The sequence below is a fragment of the Rhinopithecus roxellana genome, chromosome 1 (assembly GCF_007565055.1).
Source record: "Rhinopithecus roxellana isolate Shanxi Qingling chromosome 1, ASM756505v1, whole genome shotgun sequence".
Classification (NCBI taxonomy): domain Eukaryota; kingdom Metazoa; phylum Chordata; class Mammalia; order Primates; family Cercopithecidae; genus Rhinopithecus; species Rhinopithecus roxellana.
This window is the reverse complement of record NC_044549.1, coordinates 73,528,477-73,552,354: the sequence shown is the minus strand read 5'-3', so window position 1 is coordinate 73,552,354 and position 23,878 is coordinate 73,528,477. Positions and strand designations below refer to the sequence as shown.

At 40.1% G+C, this 23,878-nt stretch overlaps 1 protein-coding gene and 2 pseudogenes across 5 annotated transcripts in view; 1 reads left to right on the top strand and 2 right to left on the bottom strand.

Moving 5' to 3' along the window:
* Positions 1–23,878, bottom strand: part of SLC25A26 (solute carrier family 25 member 26) — a 165,296-nt gene that overhangs the window by 45,311 nt on the left and 96,107 nt on the right. The gene's annotated exons all lie outside the window — the stretch shown is intronic.
* Positions 11,000–12,461, bottom strand: LOC104660499 (annotated as a pseudogene).
* The window catches only part of LOC104660504, a 37,406-nt pseudogene continuing 33,163 nt past the window's right edge, over positions 19,636–23,878 (top strand).

Sequence of the window (23,878 nt, the reverse complement as noted above, 5' to 3'; positions counted from 1 at the left end):
AATTTCATAATATTTAACTATCCCTCGTTGATGGGTTATTTCCATTTTTCTTCCCATAAAACACAACTTTATTCCATCATTTCATTTTAATCAATCATTTCTAATGTGTAGGACATTCTAGCTGTATCATACAGACTGCAAATATTCCTCAATATACCTCACACTAACATGGTAGGCTAAGACCCAGCGTTAACATTTCCACAGTACAATCATCCTTAGAAAATGCCCAGTGTGAACATCTGGGTGTATCAGAACACAATGAAATCTGCTTTCAGGTATCAGGTTTAAAAAATCAATCAAAATGAAAATCACAAAATCACACTGGCTTTCACAGTTGAAGTGAGTGATTGTAATGCAAAATTCAATATAAACTGATCTCCTAGCTAATGTTCAGTATTTGCTTTTAGATTTCATCCTACTTCCAGGAGTCTGTAAGCATTACTGATGCAGTGCAATTATGGTATCAAGATTTTTCAACACATGTCTGATTTAGCAAAATATAAAATATGATGTCACAGTTGATACAAGTTGTACCTCACCTAAAAATAAAGTTTTAAAAAGGAACAATTTTTGCTAGTTGAGGTTCTTAATAAAATCAGGAACACCTGAAAAGTTTTTAAAAATCTATTACTAATTACACACACACACACACACACACACACACACACACACACACACACACATACATATGTTCCATTTATTTTCATTGGCTTCCTGGAATGAACTCTGCATCACACCACAATTTTTTTTTTTTTTTTTTTTTTTTGAGACGGAGTCTTGCTCTGTCGCTCAGGCTGGAGTGCAGTGGCCAGATCTCAACTCACTGCAAGCTCCGCCTCCCGGGTTCACGCCATTCTCCTGCCTCAGCCTCCCGAGTAGCTGGGACTACAGGCGCCCGCCACCTCGCCCGGCTAGTTTTTTGTATTTTTAGTAGAGACGGAGTTTCACCGTGTTAGCCAGGATGGTCTCGATCTCCTGACCTCGTGATCCGCCCGTCTCGGCCTCCCAAAGTGTTGGGATTACAGGCTTGAGCCACCGTGCCCGGCCCACACCACAATTTTTAAAATTGTCACTCGGCAATCACAATGATTCTTGTTCATGAAACCTGAAAGCTTCTTGTAAGAAGCAATCAAAGAAGTTCATTTTTGGTTCTTCACAGTCATTTCCAGTATGTTAAGCAGTATTGACTTAAGTCCTTTAAGAAAACAGCCAGGCGGTAGCTAAGGAAGGTAAACTTAAGACTCAGAAATTTCAAAACCAGAATTCCTATCAAAATGTTAGAACTTGCACAGGATCAGGAAACAGCTGTTTTTAGTTAGAATTTGCATGCAACTTTAATCTTTTATCAAATATAATCCGGTTGCCTTAAGATTTTTTTCCTGCAGCTGAGAATGACATCACTGCAGGAAAAATGGAATGACAGTTCCGTTGTCTTTCCCACCCCCAACTTTCCTTCCCTTTCAGCAGCACATTTGAGCATCTCTTTACTGAGACAACAACAAAGAGGGGAGAGGAAAAATGAGTGACCAATGCCTCAAGAAACACAACAATAAAAGGTAGATTTTATTTTACTTATTATTTTATCAAATGTCCTTGTTAACAAAGACATATGCTTATTTATCCAGGCTTTCCCTATTTCTGAGCAATTTTTCTGGTACTAAAAATGTTTTAATTGATGGTTTCCCAAATTCTAAAAAATAAAATTTTAAAACCTAGCCACGAACAAGAAAGGTTCTCATGTAATATTCAAATCATTTGTATAGATACATCCTCTGTGCATTTATGCAAAATTACAATTAGAAAAGAATCATGAAAAACATTAATAAAAAGCAGCTTGTTGGGTGGTTAGGCCCTGTGAACAGCTCCCTAGCTTCCTCCTTTCCTACTTGCCTACTCATCTACCCCCCTTCTTTCCTTCCTCCCTCCCTTCCCACCACCCCAACTTTCCCAAAACAATCCAGTATTAAAAGCACCTTTGAAAGCAGCCCTGTTAACAAAAGATGGCAACCAGGAGGCTTATCAGTAATGCAGCATGGACCAATTTATACTGCTGTATGGTTGGAAGACAGAAGGGGCTAAGGAACAGAAGAGAAGACGGTAAGCTTGAAAAGGGAGGCTAGCTTACTTCTCACCACATCTAGCATCTCACCTAACAGGACAGTCGATATATATTTATTACATCAATGAATGGAGGAAAGGCAAAGAAAGGGACGAAGAGAAGGGAGTGGATGAGGCTAAAAGAGTTAGGGGAGAACCCGGGTCTTCTGGCTCATGGTCCAAGGAATAATATTATTGTTTCTACTCATCTACTGCTAATTTACAATATTTGTTAGAATAGTGTTTTGAGAGCAGAATAATAAGACAAAAGAAAAGGGAGTATCAATTATATACAAAAAGGATAAAACACAAAAATAAATCCCATTCTTTACATTTGTTCTTCAGTTAATCCAACAGGCCAGATAAATATGCACATATATACATCCCAGGAATTCCCAACTCTGGAAAATCACTCCATAAATGCTTTCCCAATTAATTCTTATTTATGGTAACAGAAAACGGCACTACCATCCAGATGTTGAGATCTACAAATAATCTGCTTTATACATTTAGAGAAAAGCCACGCTTCTACAACCAAAATTTGGAACAGAATTTAGGGCATTCAATAAATAGGCAATTAACAGCCACAAGACACTGCCCCCAATTTACTGCTTTTTTCCCCAGTTGTTACACAGGTTGGAACCTACTACATAACTTATAAACACTCTACCACAAGTAATCAGTGTTTGACCCTAATTACAATAGTTCATTTATATCAGCCAATTAAGAGATAAATCAGGAGAGATAGAAAATAGAATGTAGGATCTGATACAGATTTCTAAAGTTGGTAGGAAACATAAGTATCAGCTAATAAAAGAAGAAACAGTAAATTAAACCAGATTTTATCAGTTAGCTTTGCTGCAGTAACAACACAACCCTCAAATCTCAGTGACATACATCACACGCGTATTTCTCAGTCACATTATATGTTAGCCCTGGGTTAGCTATGGCTGCCCTCAAAGCTGTGACTTTTGCCCTGAGTGTCTTCTTACCCCGAATCCAATCCAGAAGCACAGATCATATTTGGGACATGCTATTCTCAACATAGAAGGCAGAAGCAAGAGGGATGACAGAAACCTGCTACATCTCCTAAAGCTTCCGCTCAGGGCCAGACACGGTGATTCACACCTATTATCCTAGCACTTTGGGAGGCTGAGGCCAGTGGATCAGTTAAGGCCAGAAGTTCGAGACTAGCCTGGGTCAACATGGCAAAATCTTGTCTCCACTAAAAATACAAAAAAATTAGCCAGGTATGGTGGTGCACACCTGTAATCCCAACTACTCGGGAGGCTGAGGCACAAGAGTCACTGGAACCCGGGAGACACAGGTTGCACTGAGCCAAGATCATGCCACTGCACTCCAGCCTGGGCGACAGAGCAAGACTCTGTCCCAAAACAAAACAAACAAACAAACAAAGAATGCTTCTGTTCAGGACTGGTATACTTCCACAAATCCTCCATTGGCCAAGTCATAAAACCAAGCCTGACTATGGGACAGGAGACACAACAAATCAATCACACTGCAAGAGACAGGGAAGCATCACCAATCTTCCCGGAGAGAAAGAAGTAAAGAGCTGAGAACAGTAATATATTGCTCCTATAGGTCTTCTAGTTTCCATGCCAAATGCTGTTTTACCTACTGTTGTTAAGTCTAGACAAAAGATCCACAACAGTTAAGGGAATGAAAACAAAAAATCCAGGCCCAAAAAGATTCCAGAAAGAGCCAGACACAAACTCACCTTCCTTGACCTGCATTACCATTTTCAATCTGTCTGCTGTAACAGAACACAGGCCTGGGACCTGCAGACAGCTAAATGGAAGTGAAGGCTTGCACTCTCTGTAATACAGAGGATGGAAATGGAGTGTGTGCTTTTTTTTTTTTTTTTTCTAGGTTCTGGGCAAGTATCTGGAGACAAGTCTCTTGGAATCCTAGAACAAGGACCATAAACTAACGGTTCTAAGAAAAGCCTGGCCCACAGAGATCTGACGACCCTTGGATGGGGAACAGGGAAGGCAGCACATCTACATCTCCTTGAATCATTAGAGGCCAGAATCACACCTGGGCCCTAATGAGCTGACCAAGAAAACACGACAACACATAAAGAGGCTAAGCATCCAGAAAGACGGGGTCAAGATGAAGGGAATAAACCCCAAATGAAACAGAGCTGCTTGGAGAGAGAAAGGCCAATATAAGTCAGAAAAATTAATGGACACTGGGGAGATTTAACCACAGCAGACAGAAGCTTTCCCACATCTAAAAACATGATTTTCCAAATAAACCATGTAGTAGATTAAATGAAGGAAAGAATGGCTCATGAGGAAGATCCAAATTTGTGGTCTGGAAGGTCAAATGGAAAAAACAGCTCAAAGCAACAAAATAGAAATGATGACAGAAAAGATAAGAGACTTGGAGGACAGATCTAATAAGATGAACAGCAGTACCAGCTGAAGAAAGATGAAAAGATAGAGGAGAGGCAGTAATAAAGCAGAAGAAAATTTGCTTGGGCCAAAGAAAGACTGTGGTCTGCAGATTAAAAGAGCTCATGTTATTCTACACACAGATCTTGACACATCCTACTAAATTCCTGACTCTGAGAAAATATTTTTACAAGCTTACAGGTAGGTAGAACACAGTACTTCGGAAAAAAAACAGAGGCATCAGACTTCTCACCCATGACAATGGAAGCCATAGCAATGGCTCTAACAAATTACTGAGAGAAAATGAGCAATCCCCAAACACAACACCTGTCACTTGTCCTGAAAAAAAAGTATGGATGCTCAGAAAATATACCACCCACATGTGTCATATAGAAAAATACCTGAGAACGACCTCTGATTGAAGAACAAATGAATTAAAGATCTCTGGGGAAGGACAGGAGAGACAAGAGAAGTAGGAAATAAACCCTGTCTGTGCCTGCACCGGCTTTCTCTATACATACAGTTTCATGTATCTGTATCTATTCCACCAGATACATAATAAAGTTCAAGCCCTGGCTGGGCACGGTGGCTCATGCCTGTAATCCTAGCACTTTGGGAGGCCAAGGCAGGCGGACAGCTTGAGTTCAGGAGTTTGAGACCAGCCTGGGAAACACAATGAGACCCCATCTCAAAAAAAATAAAAAAGAAAATCCAAGTGCTGCCAAATTACAATTGTAAGTCTAATTCTAGAAAATCATCAATTATAAGGCACATCTCAATTCCAGAGGTGCTAAAATGCAAAAAAAAAAAGTGTTTCAGTTTTATGAAATATGGTAGTTGTATACATTCAATCTAAATGAGTAATATTAATTGTATGGCAGGCAACATGTAATAAATTCTAATTAAGAATACTTGAAACAAAACAGATGTTCGGCAAAGTATTATCTGCTAAGGATTAAACTGAAAGTATGTAACTGTCTCAGGAATATCAAAGCATTGGAAGAAGGGATAAACACAGTAGGAGTAGGCACATGCTAAACTTCTTGGCTGGAGGCAGGGCGTGGTGGCTCACGCCTGTAATCCCAGCACTTTGCGAGGCAGAGCAGGTGGACCACCTGAGGTCAGGAGTTCCAGACCAGCCTGGCTAACATGGTGAAACCCCATCTCTATCAAAAATAGAAAAATTAGCCAGGCTTGATGGTGCGTACCTATAATCCCAGCTACTCAAGAGCCTGAGGCAGGATAATTGCTTGGACCCAGGAGACAGGGGCTGCAGTGAGCCAAGATCGTGCCATTGCACTCCAGCCTGGGCAACACAGCGAGACTCTGTCTCAAAAAAAACAAACAAACAAAAACAAAATAAAACAAAAAAAAACTTCTTGGCCCGGTGTGGGTGTGGGGAATGCAGAACAAGAGGAAAGTGAAAATATCCCAAAGTTATCACCTTACAGAGGAGGGATGTATGCAGGAGACAGAAGTTATTATAGCAAAGACAAGTTGGTGGGGGAAAGTCACATGTTTTATTTTTAAATAACAGCATATAAATGTTTCTGAGTACAAGGAAAGAAAAGGTCGCCATTAATGGAATGGAAATACACAGTAGAATTTCCAAAGTAACAAGAGATTTTTTTTAAAAAAAGAAACTCAAAATAAATTGATCAAACCAGCAAAAATCAGACATAATAAACTACAAGTTAAAATATGCAGCAAAGAAAGCAAGAAAAAACTATTTATATGACACATGAATAAAGTAAATTATCCATTAAAAGACATCTATATTCTGTTTAAAAAAACACACATAAAACAAAATAAAGAAATGTTGGAAATAAAAGGATGCGTATGGAAATGAGATTTAAAAGGTTAAAGTGACAAAATGGGATTTTTGAAAGGGTATTAAGTAATGACAAAAGCCACGTTTTATGAAAAAAGTAGATCACAAACCAATACTCAAACTAACATACAGTAGTTAAATGAAATACAAATTCAAACTAGATAGGCATGTCTACTGTTTGCAGTATCAATCAACATTCCTTAAAAGTACTGGTGAATACAGTAAAAGAAAAAGTAACTTGGTGGAAACACAGGAAAAGGAAGGGAGGAAGGGAGAAAGAAAACACTTCTTACTCTCATACAATGACTTCTGCCCTAGAAAACCCAAGAGTTTAGATATAGCATAGTACCAGAGTTATATATAGATATATAAACTAAACAATAATTAGTAAGCACTTTAAATAAGGCTCTCTTAAGACATATTGTTTCCATATATGTAAATAATATCTAAATTATAATATATTAATAATAAATCTAAGGTTTAAAAAATTGACTGAGATACATAAACTCTCACAAATCACTACCCAAGAAAAGGAGTAACCAAGAAGATTTTCCCATGGATTCTGTTCTTGAAGGACAAACAGCTATAGGCTGGTAGTTTATCTTGGATCTGATTGCTTGCAAATGAGTTTGGTTCTTCCAGTATCAAAAGAATTTTCCTATAAGAAAGTTTCATATTTGAGGAATTGTTGCTTAAACAATTTATAGACAGAATTATCCATGGCATTCATTTAACTTTTTGAACAGGCAAAAGTTTGTGTGGATGTTTCAGCAGTTTACAAACTTTGTGTATTCTGCTGACAAACAAAAAAAAAAAAAAATGCCTACCCACTCCCCCTACCCACTATATATCTATTTATTTAAGGATCACTTATATAGATACTATCATTGTTAGCTAGCATCTCAAGGCACAAGTCAGGATAAAGCACACAGCCTACAATAGAGGTACAATACACAGAAATATGTAGATGAAGATATGAACAGACACACATGAAATATATTTTATATATATCCTACTCCTGTTGTAGACTAACATTTAACACACACACACACACACACACACACATATATATAACACACACATTTAAATAATCTTGATAATTGTGCAAAATTCTGGCCAACCTCTTGTCACATCTGATTAGAAAATCAGTGTTTTTCCCTATCTACTCAACATTCCCATTAGGTTGTCTAATAGGTATCTTAAATTAAACATGTCCAAACTCAACTTGCATAACCTTCCTCCCAAACTGGCTCTACCTACAGTTTCTCCATCTTAAAGATGACTACATAGGCCCAGTTGTATAGGCCATACCGGACCCTGGAGTCAATTTTGACAGCTCGCTCCCTCACACAAACCGCATCCTATCTGCCAGGCTAACTTACTGGAAGCTCCTGATGTCAAGAGTGTACTGAAAGATGAGCAGAAGGCAGAAAGTTAAGAATGGGGTAGGAGTAGGATGTCCTAATGAATCAAAGCCCCTAGAACAGCATCTGGAACATAGGAGGTTCTCTATAATTATTTACTGAATGAAGAAATAGATCCCTAGAAAAAACATACTAAAGCAGTTATAAAGATAAATACCACAGCTTTTAAATCTAGAAGTAAATTTATAATCTCTACCTACATCAGTATTAAAATGAATTGGGGAAACTGATGCCTATAATCCCAGCACATTGGGAGTTTGAGGCAGGAAGATGGATTGAGGCCAGGAGTTCAAGGTAACAGTGATGGAGCAAGGCTCTAGCTCATAAACAAACAAATAAGTAAAACTGAATAGAGTAGGAGGAAAAAAAACTGGAGCAATCTGCCACAAAATACTAATGGTCTTTTAGTGTCTGTTAGTGCCTTTCTTCTTTCAATTTTCTTACATTTAAAAATGTAATAAATATCCAATTCCTTCATAATAGAAAAATTTCTTTTAAAACCCTAACGGAAATTCACCCCAACTTTGTCTAACACTTATATTCATTCTTGGGGGTAAGGAAATAGGGAGAAAAAAGGGAGAACTAGTTAAAAGCAAATTGATCACAATGTTTTTCATTATTAAGCAGGCACACACTCCATCTTGCTCCTGGGGTAAACAATCCTTTGCTTTTACAATTCAGTACCACTTAACATGCATAAAATTTGAATGACTTTCTAAATGTGTTTGGTTAACAGAAGGATGCAGAATTTTAAGAAAATGAAGAGGTCCTTAAGTATGAAACATTAAAAGGAAATCTACAGAGAGACTCTAAGAGGAGAGAAATAAAAATTATGATATGCATGTAAATTAAATATGAAAATGGAAAATCTTTTGCAGAGAACTTTACAGTAAGCTATTATTTTACTGAACGGGCCACCAACTTAATATCAAATTCCAATGTAAAAACCAAAAAGTCACATCTCCATATTTCACGTCTTTAAAATCAAGGTAAGAATAATAATGGCAAACCCTTAGTGCTCACAATGTGCCAGGTGCTGTCCGAAGCACTTTACATACTTCACAAATATGTCATAATACATAACTAATTCTAATGAAACTTTTAAAAAGCTAGGTGGCACATATTTTGGATTTTTAAAAAGGTTGGCCAGGAGAAAATAATACTGTAAATCACCTGCTCAGAAGGTAATTTTTCCTTAAAGGTATGTTCTCCTAATCCAATAAGGAAATAATAAATTTCTTAGAACACTTTAAATGGTGCCATTTAGACAACAAATAGAAAATTAAGGGCGCAAGTCTAAATGCAAGTAATTATAAAAGAAAATCTTATAAAGAGAAACTAAGTGTTTTACTGCTAACTAGGAAATGTTCAAGACACACAAGCTTTATTGATTAAAGAATGTATAATACTTCTATAAAGATGCCTAAGTTATTTATCGAATGCTGAGAGACTTTTAAGTTAAAAGATCTTTTAATATAGATGACTTTAGCAGCTGTCGATGAATGGAGGTACTGTTAAATAGGAAACAGAAGTGGATCAGCTGACAGACCTTTTAGAGTCCCATCTTCAAAGGAAAGAGGATGAAAATAAACCATTAAAAAATATGTGAGCTGACGGGGAAATCTAGAGTCCACAGCTGATCTCCTATTTATTAGTAGGTAATGTGTTAGCACCACATGCTCTGAGTTTATGACCATGAAAGTCTAACACTGATTCACGTGAGGAGTGCCTCACAGAACCAGCTTTCATATTAAATCAAGTTATATGGGGAAAATGGTTGAAGTCTAACTATAAAGAAACACCTTCCGTATGAAATAACCTGTTCTTTGAATTTGCATCTTAATGGGACTTTTATTCTCTTTTCATATTATTACAAAAGAATGCATCATCATCACAATACTAAACAAAACACAAAACAATCTGTACAACTTTTTAAAGGGAAAAATGTGTGTACTGTTTATTACACTGACTAATTCTGACCACCAACAACCAATGGCAAGTGGGAGGGAGTAACACTGAGACTATAAAACCATCTTGCTTCTTAACAAACTTTCCTCCTCCACTTCAACATTCTTGAGGATTCTTTCCCAAACCTATTAATTCCATATCATGATGGTTACAAATTTTTCAATTCCACCACTCCTTTCAGCGCGTTATTTTTTGTATCTTCATTAAAGTGGCAAAAAAAAAAAAAAAAAAAAAAATCCCCTACTCGTCATCATAAAACAATGTTGGAAACGGACATTAAAACACAGGAGAAGTGAAAAACAGATCTGTCCTAAGACTCACAGGACTACAAATTTAGGAAGTACACAAAAAATTAAAAATTAAACTCAATTTGATACACTAAATATGTGTAGCTTTTTGTACGTCAATTATACAAAAAGTGGTTTTAAAACAAATGATCCAACCCATACCACCAACTAATAAAGAAAAAAATAAGCAAATTAATCATGAAAAAGAGAATCATCCTTTTTGGATTAATCCTTTCAGTAAAGATCACTAACAATTGTTTGCACTGCAATGAATACGGTTCCCTAAATATAACAGATGAATTATTTTATATACACGTTTCATTTTTATTTTTGGAGAACTGGTTAATAAATATAAGTTCAATGTATTATATATTTATGAGTGGGAAGCAACCTTAAACATTTTTAACAGCAGAAATATATAAAACAATTATAAGTGGAAATAATACAAACTGCCTTGTGTTTTTATCCTGGAGTCAAACCATAGAAATCTTAGGTAACTAAGAAAATTTTGAAAAACATTATTTTGAATATTAAAAATCATGCATTTTGGGGAGGGAGAAAATTAACAGCCTTTCTTTGCCTTAAAATACTTTACAATTTATGAAATATACAATTGGAATGGAGCAACTCCTAAAATAATCAGTATTTTGAGGAGGGAAATTGAGCACAGACACAAACTACTGTTTCTTCACTCAACCCGTTCCCAATGCTCAGCTGAAGAAGTTCCCACCTAAAAGAGCAGAAGTTATTCTATTTTAGAGGGGTAGTGTGAATGACTTTTTCTACGTATTAACTAGAATTAAATGGTAATTTGTAAAATGCTTTTCCATTTTTAAACATGAGAGTCTCTATCTGAAACCACAAGGCAGTAGGCATTCCCACGGTCTTAGGCTAACATCTACAACCCACCAGTCTGCATGGCCTAGAAGCAGGTGTGGAGAGGACCAGAGTTGAACTGCCAGCAGCACCACGGACTCAACTGTCCGGGCTTTCTGCCATTACCAGATATGTGCCCTTTTTCTTGCTATTCTTTTTCCGCTGAAGGCTTCTGAAGATCTTGCTCCTGTGAACACATTTGGGGCTCAACATATTGTCTGCAAGGTGTGGGGGTGGAAAATTGAAGGCAGGAAGCGAGAGGCGTGCATGCACTCACTCTCCCTTCCTGCTTCTTGGGAACCCAGGCTTGTCCAGCATGAAACTGGAGGTGAACCCAACCATCTGTGTCTGCAGGGAGACTTCTCCCATGGACCACACGCCACTTGACACCACTCTTGTGGAGATTCCATTCACTGCCTCTGGCATCCCTGCCCTGGCTGCAATTCTGGCCCAGGAGGCCAGCGAAGCCTTTGGGGCAGACGTTGTCACCACAACTGTATTAACTCCTTCAAGGAGAGCAGCAGACTCTCCTTGAGGCAACCCCTCCTCAGGAATAAGAGCCACTTCCGGAGGACACATCTTCTCAGAACTTTGCAGGGACGTTTCCCTCTTTTCCACCTTTGATTTTTTGCGTAATGACTTCCAGATTCTGGCCTCTTTTTTCCTGTGCTAGGAATATCCTTTTGATTTGGGTAGGTAAAAGAATACAGGCCCTTACGTGCATCTAATTTCTGGTCTTTGTGCTCAGCTTTAATTGGTGGTGCCAGGCCCACAGAATGTCCCAGTGAATCTGATTGACAGGTGGCAGTTTAGAGGGAAATGGAGGGATTGGTATTGTCTTCTGAGGTTCTGGGTTGTCATTGCACTCTGCCTTCTTCTTTGGACAGAGCGTTTGGTCACCTTTGACAGATCTCTTTCATTTAGTCCCCTTCACTGATGTTCCCGGCAGAGCAACTATACTTGGTGCAACATTTCTGTCTAATTAAAACGTATTAAACAGAAACAAGGAAAGACCAAATACTGTAAGAGCATAAAATATACTTTCAAAGCATATTAATTCTGAACAAAACACAGTACATTTAGTGATAGAGATCAAGGCACATATTTGTATTATGCGTATTTTTCAATTTGACACAAAATCAAAATATAACTGTGTAAATACTTGATTTTCCAAAAAAAAAGAAAAAATTGTTACATGTTAATTTCTCTCTCTCTCTCTCAAGAGTCTCGTTATGTTTTGGGCTCAAACGCCTGGGCTCAAGTGATCCTCTTACTCCAGCCTCCTGAGTAGGTGGGGCAACAGGTACACCACCACACCCAGGAATACCTTTCTTTCTTGATGACTAAATCATTACTTACCTTTCCATTATTAACTTAGATAATAAAGAAATGAATGGATGGAAAGGACAGTCATAACAGAATGAACCAAAAAACCTAAGAGCTCTTTAAAGAGTATCAATCTTTTATGGAAAGTCTCTAAGTAAAACAATACGAAAGTTAAAAGAAAACCTTGGTTTAACTCAATCTCCACTAACACCACAAATATTAACCGAAGGCCCATTAGCGCCCAATGCTAAGGTAGACTCCAGAGATACAAAATGATTAAAACAAGGTATTTGGCCCCATAGAGCCTACAATCTAAAGGAATCTCTTTTTTAAATTTTTTAAGAATAACATGTTTCTCTACTAAATAGAAGTTAATGCCTTTATATCCCCATGACTATGACAGTGCCTGGCCCACTGTGGGCATTTAATAAGAAACTGCTGAAACAGCTGAAATTAATTACAGCATAGATTGAAATGGCACTAAAAGTTCAACAGCACTCAAGTAGAGGCTGACTGCCTTCCCTCTCCTAAAAGTTGATCCTTCTCAAACTCCAAAGCTGAGAAAACCATCAGATGTATGCTGAAGTTCTGTGGACTCCACCCTGACCTCCAGGCCCCACCCACAGTTGCAGAAGCAACTCAACAGAAGATTCTGAAACCAGTTCTGTGGTGCCCAAGGAAAAGTCAAAGCCCATATGAGCTGGACAGGGGCACAGGCATGGTGGTGGCTTAGGAAAAGACCAGTCAGGAGGTTCCTGCCACAGAGTTTGAGTGCATGGGAGATGGGAGACTGAGATAGGTTAGTAGGAGTAGGATTTGGAGACAGGAATCAGCATGTGAGGCATTTTAGAAGAACAGCTGGTAGTGCTTTGGCAATTAAATGTGAGGGCTAAAAGAGAAGTCAAACATGAGAAGAGCAGCATATATTGCTACAGGGAAGGATACAGAGTTTGATATTTGGGCTACAGTTTGCTTTTCCTATTAACGGGATCGGTGACCTTGATATCTTTTTTTTTTTTTTTTTTTTTTGAGAGAGTTTCACTCTTGTTGCCCAGGCTGGAGTGCATGGCGCGATCTCAGCTCACTGCAACCTCCATCTTCCAGGTTCAAGCGATTCTCCTGCCTCAGCCTCCTGAGTAGCTGGGATTACAGGCATGCGCCACCAGGCCTGGCTAATTTTTTTGTATTTAGTAGAGACGGGGCTTCACCATGTTTGGCTGGTCTCGAACTCCTGACCTCAGGTGATCCACCCACCTCGGCCTCCCCAAGCGCTGGGATTACAGGCGTGCGCCACTGTGCCTAGTTGACCTTGATATCTTTATTTCCTTATCTACAAAGGAAAGTTATCAGACACGAAGATTTCTCAAGTCCCTTCCAACCTTAACATTTTACCATTCTAAGGTTCCAAAGGCTTTAAGTTTTGTTGGCTGACAGAACTATGTACAAGTCACTGACAGGGATGTTCAGAGGTATGATAATGAAATAAAGAATATTTCACATTTGTGTGGGACCACAGATGCTTAAAAAATGATTTTTGACTACAGATTATTATTTTAGTTTAACTGTTTTCTGGACTGCAACAGGATGAGTGGAAACAGCAAAAGCTATGAAGCCAAACAGATTATCTTTAGAATCCAGATATACCAAATGACCTTGGGCAGGCTACTCAACACTCCCTAAGTCTCAGTATTTAATCCATGAAAGAGGCACCAACTGGGAAAAGAAGAGACAAGAAAGAGCTGGGACTCGTGTTCGCTGGCAGCTTCTCTTGAGATGGCTCTGCAGAGTCCCTCATTTTAAGGCTTTTATCCTCTCACTTTCCTTCACTGCTGCTGCCATCTAAGATACTTTATTTAAAACTTTAGGAAGAAAAGGATTTATTAGCATCATCTGCGGCGGTTGAAGATTTCTGTTTATTGGACATTCCAATAAAAATTTTAAGACTCACAAAGCTGCTGAACCCGAACAGGTTTTTTGTTTGTTTTCTCCCCATTCCATCAGACATTTCTCCAACCCAGACAGGTACTCTAGCTCCTGATCCATATGTTCCAGTCTCCACGCAGTATCTCCACTTAGCTATCTCACAGGCACTCTGTATGGCCTGCAATCTAGCCCATAGGCTGGAGCCCCAGCCCCCAAAGCCTAGCCTTCTCCTGGGTTCCCGAGCTCAGTCAATGTGGTCACTATGCATCAGGTGGTTGTGTCAGAAATCTGTGGGTCCTTCTTGGCACCTCCTTTCTCTTCACAAGCTAGCAGCCAATCCAATCTTGTGAATTTTCTCTCCTAAATATTTCTTCAATCTGTTTTTCCCCAATGTATTCTTAGTCTGAGCTACTATTACTTTTCACCTGGACAGCTACAACACCCTGACTCATCTCTGTTGAACCTCTTTTTACTCCCCAACTATGATCCATTCTCCAGAGGAGCCAGAGGCAACATTAAGAAAACAGACCAAACTGATCGCCTTCTGTTTAGAAAACCTTCAGTGATTTTCTGTTGCATTTAGGATAAAGGAAACTGTCCTTCCAAGGTCTTCGAGGCCCTACATGTGCTGGCTCATTTCTAGCCACTGGGCCCACCTTCGTGCTTTATGCTACACTGGCCTTATCCCCAGGGCCTTCTTACATATGATTCCTCTGCTGGGCTGCTGGGCCTTCCCTGCACCCCCTTTTCACCTAGTTACTAACTATTCATAAATCAGAACTCAGACCCAACAGCATACCCTCAGGAAAATGCCATTAACTGGTCCAGACTAGATCAGGTGTCCTACTTAGACACTCTCATAGCACCTATAAAGCACTCCTTACACTCTAATTAAACAATGTCGGTTTCATTTACCAGACTGTGAACTAGGCAAGAGGCAAAAGCAAGGCCCATATTGATCTTGTTAACAGATGTTTCCCCTATGCATAGTACCTGGTACATATGAAAGATTGAATATGCATTTGTAAATGAATGCATGAGCTAACCATCTATCCATCCATCAATCAATCTGTAAAGCCTCATTAAGTTACTATATAAACAAGATAGGTGTGCATCACCTCACCTTTAATTTTTATTTGATTTTTATTCTGGCTATCTTTTACTTTTCACTGAATATATGCCTTATATCTCCCATAAACAGAAGCTGCATGAACGCTTCTAAGGGAAATGCTTATACTAGAATTGTGGAAACATTGAAGGAGACCAAGATAAGGCAAGGGTTAAGTCAATCCTCCAACATAAAGAAAAATCCAATCTGAATTTCTCTCAGAAGGACCCTCTCCATCCCCTAATAAGATGGTATATAAGCCCAAAATTCAAATTGCCTATTTGAGTCACATTTATTTGTGAATTCCTGTGTGTATATATATATATACATACACAATCAAATCTATTTTTTCTCATGCTACTCTGTCTTTTGTCACTATAATTTGTAGGCTCCCAGCTACCAAATATAAGAGAGTAAAGAAAAAAGTTTTCCTTCTCCCAAAAGACAGAGAATATAAGGCAAAAGAAAAAAAAAAGTACTTATAAATAAACTCTAATAATGAAACCACCTTTGCAAAAATTACGACAGTGAGAAAAACCTGACCTAACCAATGCCATCTTGCTTCTAACCTCCCAAGCTGCCCTTGTTAATTCCTGGGTGTAGGCCAAACTAACTTTGGGAGGAATCATGCAGCCAGAGGCCACAAGATGCCTAACCTCCCCAGTTGCTCCCACGGATAACATTACTATTGTAAGACCTAAGACAAGTGTTCGAGGTATTTTTCAGACTCTGCATTCTGATAGACCAGCTGGCCTCACTCAGACCAATAAAATCTGGTTCAGCTAGTTTTGCAATCCCACTCAGGAACAGAAGACGGCATGAAAAAACAGCTTCAATCCACTATGATTACATTCCTGATTCAACCAACCAGCATTCCCCATTCCCTAGGCCCCTGCTGGCAAACTACACACACACACACACACATTTTTTTTTTAACAAACAGGAACTCTTCTTAAAAATACACATATTTTTTTCATTGCCCAGGCCAGAGTGTAACGGCTATTCACAGGCTCTATCCCACTACTGATCAGCATGGGAGTTTTGACCTACTCTGTTTCCAACCTGGGCCCATTCACCCCTCCTTAGGCAACATGGTGGTCCTTGCTTCGAAGAGGTCATCATACTGATGCTGAACTTAGTGTGGACACCCAATTGACATACTGCTTTACAGCCCAGACCTCCTGGGCTCAGAAGATCCCCCCGTCTCAGCCTCCCAAGTAGCTGGGACAACGGGCACACACCACCACACCCAGTATGTCAAACTATCTTTATTTTAATTAATTTATTTTTTGAGACAGGGTCTCAGTTTGTCACCCAGGCTGCAGTGCAGTGGCACAAACAAGGTTTACTGCAGCCTTGACCTACCAGGCTCAAGCCATCCCTCACCTGAGCCCTCCAAGTGGCTGGGACTACAGGCATGCACCATTAGGCCCGGCTAATTTTTTTGGTTTGTAGAGAGAGCATCTCAATACGTTGCCCAAGCTGGTCTTGAACTCCTAGGCTCGAATAAACTGCCTGCCTCAGCCTCCCAAAGTGCTGGGATTACAGGCCAAACTATCTTTAAAAATTCCAGTCTCTGAATTTTTGCTGAGACTAAGGAATAATAAAACTCCAGTCTCCCATTTACCCAGCTCTACTTGTATTAAACTCTTTCTCTATTGCAATTCCCTCATCTTGATAAATTGGCTTTGTATCGGCAGCGGGCAAGAACTTGCTGGTGGTTACAGTAACTGATATAAAACATTATTTTAGACATAGTACATTACTTAAGACCAGAGTATTATTTTTATCACTATAAGGTTGATTGGAAAATGTGGTTTTCGTTCAGTCAAAGCCTGTTACAGGCAAGACACTCAAATACCAATATGGCATCTACTAACCCTCTCTCTTCCATCAGCCCTTCCATTGCCCCACCTGATCTGAGGAAATGACCACATTTACACACATCCAGTAGCCTCATGCTGTTCCACCTCAGAGACGAAAGAGGAATCTCCACTATGCCTATTTCTAACACTCAGAGCAGCTACTATAGTACATTCTTACTTCAAAAAGACTCATTTTCAATAGAAACCTTTGGGTTTTTTTGTGTGTTTGTTTGTTTGTTTGTTTGTTTGTTTGTTTTTAGAGACGGAGTCTCGCTCTGTCACCCGGGCTGGAGTGCAGTGGCCGGATCTCAGCTCACTGCAAGCTCCGCCTCCTGGGTTCACGCCATTCTCCTGCCTCAGCCTCCCAAGTAGCTGGGACTACAGGCGGCCGCCACCTCGCCCAGCTAGTTTTTTTTTTTTTGTATTTTTTAGTAGAGACAGGGTTTCACCATGTTAGCCAGGATGGTCTTGATCTCCTGACCTCGTGATCCGCCCGTCTCGGCCTCCCAAAGTGCTGGGATTACAGGCTTGAGCCACAATAGCAACCTTTGTAAAGAAATGAGTTTTATAATACCTTACTTGATTATCTTGAAATTTTCATTTTGATGCAATATAAACTGTCATGCATGTCCGTGTGAAGAGACCACCAAACAGGCTTTGTGTGAGCAACATGGCTGTTTATTTCACCTGGGTGCAGGCGGGCTGAGTCCGAAAAGAGAGTCAGCGAAGGGAGATAAGGGTGGGGGCCGTTTTATACGATTTGGGTAGGTAAAGGAAAATTACAGTCAAAGAGGGGTTGTTCTCTGGCGGACAGGAGTGGGGGTCACAAGGTGCTCAGTGGAGGAGCTTTTTGAGCCAGGATGAGCCAGGAAAAACAATTTCACAAGATAATATCTTCGCTTAAGGCAAGGACCGGCCATTTTCACTTCTTTTGTGGTGGAATGTCATTGGTCAAGGCGAGGCAGGGCATTTGCACTTCTTTCATGATTCTTCAGTTACTTCAGGCCATCTAGGCAGTGTATGTGCAAGTCACAGGGGATGCAATGGCTTGGCTTGGGCTCATGAGGCCTGACATAAACCGTAATAATTAAAAACCAAGAAGGTAAAAAAGAGATTGGGGAAAATTTGCTCCCACTTGATCACAAAACCTAACTAGAAATGTTCTATTAAAAACTTGCAGAAAATTGTTTATATCAATGATCTGTGGTCTTCAATATCAGACCCCCAAGATAACTGAAGTCTAGAATGAAAAAGTCCATCTAGCAACTGATAAATTATTTACCACTGACTGAGTGCTGAGCTATAAATTGAGTTAGAAGTTTAAGTCATGGCATATGTATAAAACTTCAAATTCTAAGTCCATATTCATTTGCCCATGCTTGTTTGTTATTAAAACCACATGTTGTCACTGAATCATTTTATGGTTCATTTGAGACAAACATGCAGAAAATTGTGGGAAACAAATAAAGCCCTAGAAGTCTGTTAAAGGCAAGATACTCAATGCCATTGGAACCTGTTATGAGGCTTTGTGAAGCCTAAGCTAAAAAGTGTATCTGTGGTTGAAAGGCGGTTTATCTTAATAAGAAAACTCCACTGCAGCTGTAATGAGATTGAAACTGTAGCAACCACTGATCGAATTTTTATTTTTATCCCATAAACTAGAAAATATGAATGTCATTGCTTAGTGAGAAATTGTGTGCCAAAACTTTAAATAATATCTTTAGTCACATATTTAAACTTCACAGGGTAAAAGTGTCCTATTTTTTAAAAATCTAAAGCATGTATCAAACTAGTGAATTAATAACAAAGGATTCCTTCCTTAAAAGACACTTTCCTATATCCTAAAAGTGAAAACCGAAACATCTCAGAATCTCCCCACACTCATTTTCAAAGTTCATTTCATACCTTATAAGCATTCTGAAACAAATTTTCTATGATTTCAATGTGCCCCCCAAAGTCCATGTGTTGGAAATTTGATCCCCAATGTGGCAGTGTTGAGAGGCAGGGTCTAATAGAGGTACTTGGGTCATGGGGGCACCACCCTCATGAATGGCTTAATGCCGTTATCTCAGGAGAGAGTCCCATATAAAAGGGAGAGTTTGGTCCCCTAATCTTGGACTTCCTAGCCTCCAGAACAATGAACAGGTAATTTCTGTTCATTATAAATTACCCAGTCTGTGATATTCTGTTACAGCAGCACAAAACAGACTAAGATAAAGTTCCTCCTTATAATTCTGAATTCTAACTAGCATACACCACTCTTAAAATAAGACAGAAAGAAAGAAAAAAAGCAGGCAGAAAGCTACATAACAAGAAAGGATAATACCACCCCCAAGAAAACTTTTCAAAAAAGTAAACTCGGCTTTTGCCATTGTGTTCACAACCCCATGAATCAAGTAACAACCTGCTTCGTCTCTACTTCCCCATAATTACTTTATGTACCCTGTCCCCCACCCGCTGGGCACACAATTCAACTGAACAAACTTTTAAAGGACCTCTACAGTTTGCTAAGCATGACGGTTTATAAAGAAGTAAAGAGATACAAATCCCTACACGGAAGGGTTTCTCAAACTGGAAGGAACATCAGACCAACTATCAGCACTCCATACTAGCGCACTCTGAGAGCCCAGCGCAGGAGGTGACTAGGGGAGGGGGAGCCTTTCCAGAAGGAACAACACTGCAACTGCGCCAAGATGCACAGACTCTCATCATGCTATAAAAGACAAGAAAAGAACTCTAAATATAGAGAATGCTTTAAACTTTAGCATGCATCATAATCATTTGGAGGGCTTGTCAAAACACAGATTCTAAGCCCTAGCCCCAGACTTCCGATTTAGGTAGGGCCTGAGAATTTGCATTAATATCAAGTTCCCAGGTTATGCTAATAATGCTCTCAGTCTTTTCACTGTAACATTATGTGATCAAAGAGGTGGGGGCGAGGTCTCTCTCACGTGTTTTTTATAAAGATGCTAATCCCATCGTGGGGCCTCCACCCCGATGATCTAATTCACCTTCCAAAGGCCACACACCTCCTAATACCATCATCTTGAAAGTTAGAACTTCAACATAAGAATTTTAGGGGAATACAAACATTCAGACCACAGCAATTATATAAATGTTTTAAAATATAACAATTTTTTTAAATTGTTGAACTCAGGGCACTTTTAAGCAAAGTTTAAGTATTTCATAAACAAATTATCTTAAATTTACTTTTAAAAACGCAACTGGTTTATACCATTTCACACCTATTCGTATGACTATAATTTAAAAACAAACAAAATAACAAGTGGTGACAAGACACTGGAACCCTAATAACATTGCTGGTGGGAGTGTAAATGGTGCAGTCCCTGTTAACAGTTTGGGGCTTCCTCAAACAGCTAAAAATAGAATTCCTATATGACTCAGCAACTCCACTTACAGGTATACACCCAGAAGAATTAAAAGCAGGAACTCAAACAGAACCTTGCATACCACTGTTCACAGCAGCCTTATTCACAATAGCAAAAGGTGGAAACAACCCGGGTGACCATCAACAGATTAATTTATCCATGCCATGTAATATTATTCAAAGAGGGAAAGGAGTTCTGATACAAACTACAACACGGATAAACCTTAAAAATACTGAGCTAAGTGAAATAAGCCAAATGCAAAGGACAAGTATCACGTGGTCCACTGATATGAAATAACTAGAACAGGCAAATTCAGAGAGACAGAAAGTGGATTAGAAGTTACTAGGGGCTGGGGTGAGGGGAGAGTAGGGAGTTACTGCTTAATGGTTACAGAGTTTGTATTTGCAGTGATGAAAACATTTTAGAAATGGTGATCATGGTTGCACAACACTGAATGTAATCAATGCTGTTAGGCACTTAAAAATGGTTAAAATGGTAAATTTTAGCTTATATATTTTTATTAACCACCACCATAAAAAGCTCAAGCTTAATTAATTCAAAGTTTAGTCTCAATTATTTGTCTAAAAGTCCACTAAAGATTAAATTGCTGTCCAGCACTTTGGAAGGCCAAGGCAGCGGATCACCTGAGGTTGGGAGTTTGAGGCCAGCCTGACCAACATGGAGAAACCCCGTCTCTACTGAAAAAAAAATACAAAAAAATTAGCCAGGCGTGGTGGCATAGTGGCTGTAACCCCAGCTACTCGGGAGGCTGAGGCAGGAGAATCGCTTGAACCCGGGAAGTGGAGATTGCAGTGAGCTGAGATTGCACCACTGTATTCCAGCCTGGGCAACAAGAGTGAAACTCCATCTCAAAAAAAAATAAATAAATAATAATAATTTAATTGCTGTCATAGTACTTTGATTTCAGTTTAGCTGACCCCTTAAGTTATGCAGCTGTATCATATTGGTTTTGTTTTGTCTACAGTATTTATATGCTCACAAACTGTTAATGGAAGATCAGACAATTTTAACCGAATTTAATCAAATCAACTTTGAAAGGCAGAAATAGCCACAGTAAACAAGCTCACTAATAACAGATTAGGAAGGTATAAGAATGCTAGATAAGCAACTCTGTTTCAAAGGTAAATTATCTAATTTTGTTTTACCCAGTTATATGAAAAATAAACCTCCTAATAAAAGCACACAAAGGTTTTTAATGGGATAAAACAGACCAGCAGGATGCATTATATGCTGGTAGGGTATCTTTGCCTATAGCTATTTTCTTAGCCATAATATGAATTTCCCAATGAATATAATCTCACTTGTCTCTGACACACCCTCAACTTTCAATACTTTGGGTACTTAAAAACACAGAAAAGAAACAATTATATCATGAGGCTCCTAATATACAGGAAATGTGTAATGAGCTATGCCATCATATACACTTCTCTACTTCAGTAACTTTGGTTCTACAAACTCTAACCTGATTTAAGTGATACTAACTCCTGATTTCTCACCTCAAAACTAAGTTTCTCAAGGGTGGCTGTGACACTGCCTTTAGTGTTTGTTCTATAGCCTTAAGCATTCAGAAAATATCGGTGTCCAGTGAAAGTTGGCAAGTATAGCGTAAGTCACAATACAGGGAATGTAACTCAAATCTGTGAATCTAAAAGTCCTTTGAGGCTAGGTGTGGTGGTTCATGTCTGTAATCCCAGCACTCTGGGAGGCCAAGAGTTAGACACCAGCCTGGGCAACAAAGAGATATCCCATCTCTCTAAAAAAAGAACTTAAATAGCTAGATGTGGTGGTGCATATCTATGGTCCCAGCTACATGGGAGACTGAAGCATGAGTAACCCTTGAGCTCAGGATTTCGAGGCTGTAGTGAGCTATGATGAGACAGTGCACTCCAGCTTGGGTGACAGAGTCTCCCACCCTGTCTCAAAAAAAAAAAAAAAAAAAATACACACACACACACACACACACACACACATATTTAACAAAAAAAAAAGTCAGGAGTAGCCAAGAAGGCTGAGTAGAAACAGCTCCGCTCTGTGGCTTTCACCGAGAAGGATGAAAATGGTGAGTGAATTCTGCATCTTCAACTGAAGTACCAAGGTTCTCTCACTGGGACTGACTAGGTGGTTGGCATGACCCATGGAGAGCAAGGAAAGGCAGGGTGGAGCAAGGGCCCATCTGGGAGCTTCATGGGAGGGGAGGGGGCAAGGGAGCTCCCTCTCCCGGTCAAGGCAGGCAGTGAGGGATTGTGCTACTCCTCCCTGAAAGCCATGCTTTTCCCACAGATCCTTGCAACCCACTGATCAGGAGGTACCCCTCGTGAACCCATGCCACCAGGGCCTTGGGTCCCAAGCACAGAACTGTGCAGACTCCCAGCAGCTGCTCAGGAGGCTGGCCTCTTGAGCAGGCACTGAGACACAGGAGAATTTGCATACTTCAGCTCTCGGAAGGCCAGTGAGGCAGGAGATCTGTCCACTCCCACGGGCAGGGGGCTGAAGCCAGGGAGCCAAGTGACCTCACTCCCACAGAACCCCAAGAGCTAAAATCCACTGGCCTGGAATCCCCAACCAGCATACCAGGCCTGAGACTGCCTAAAACAACCCAGTTCCTGGGGAAAAGGGGCAGCCATCACTGCAGCTCCAGTTGGCTGTTTCCCCCTGCCACCAGTGCCAGCAAGACTGGGTGGTCTGGACCAGGAGCAACTTCCCACATCACAGTACAGTCGCTGGGTCAGTTCTTGGGCAGACTGCTTCTTTAAGTAGGACCCTGATCCACTCCTCCTCACTGGGTAGGGCCTCCCTGTGGGAATTTCAGCATCCCCAGCCAGGGGCTTATGGACAGAACTCTGACATCCCTGAGAGGAGCCCCTAAGAGGAGGGGCAGCTGTGGTATCATGGATAAGCAATTTTAGTCTTTTATGCCTGCTGGCTCTGGAGAGTCAGGGCAGCCTGGATGAGGGGGACTCCCCCCAGCACAGCACACCCACTCTGCCAACGGGCAGCCAGACTGCTTATTTAAGTGGGTCCCTGATCCCACTCCTCCTGACTGGGTGAGACCTCCCGACAAAAGCCTGCAAACACCTCATACAAGTGCATTCTAGCCGGTATCAGGTTGGTGCCTCTCTGGGACAGAGCTCCCAGAGAAAGGAGCAGGCTGCCATCTTTGCTGCTCTGCAGCCTCCAGTGATTTCTCCAGGGGTGGGAGGGGCCCAGGACCCTGTAGTAGACACCCAGCACACTGCAGTAGCCCTACCGAAGAGGGGCCTGACTGCTAAAAGAAACACAAACTGAAAGCAACAACAACAACATCATCAACAAAAAAGACCCCACACAAACCCCATCCAAAGGTCAG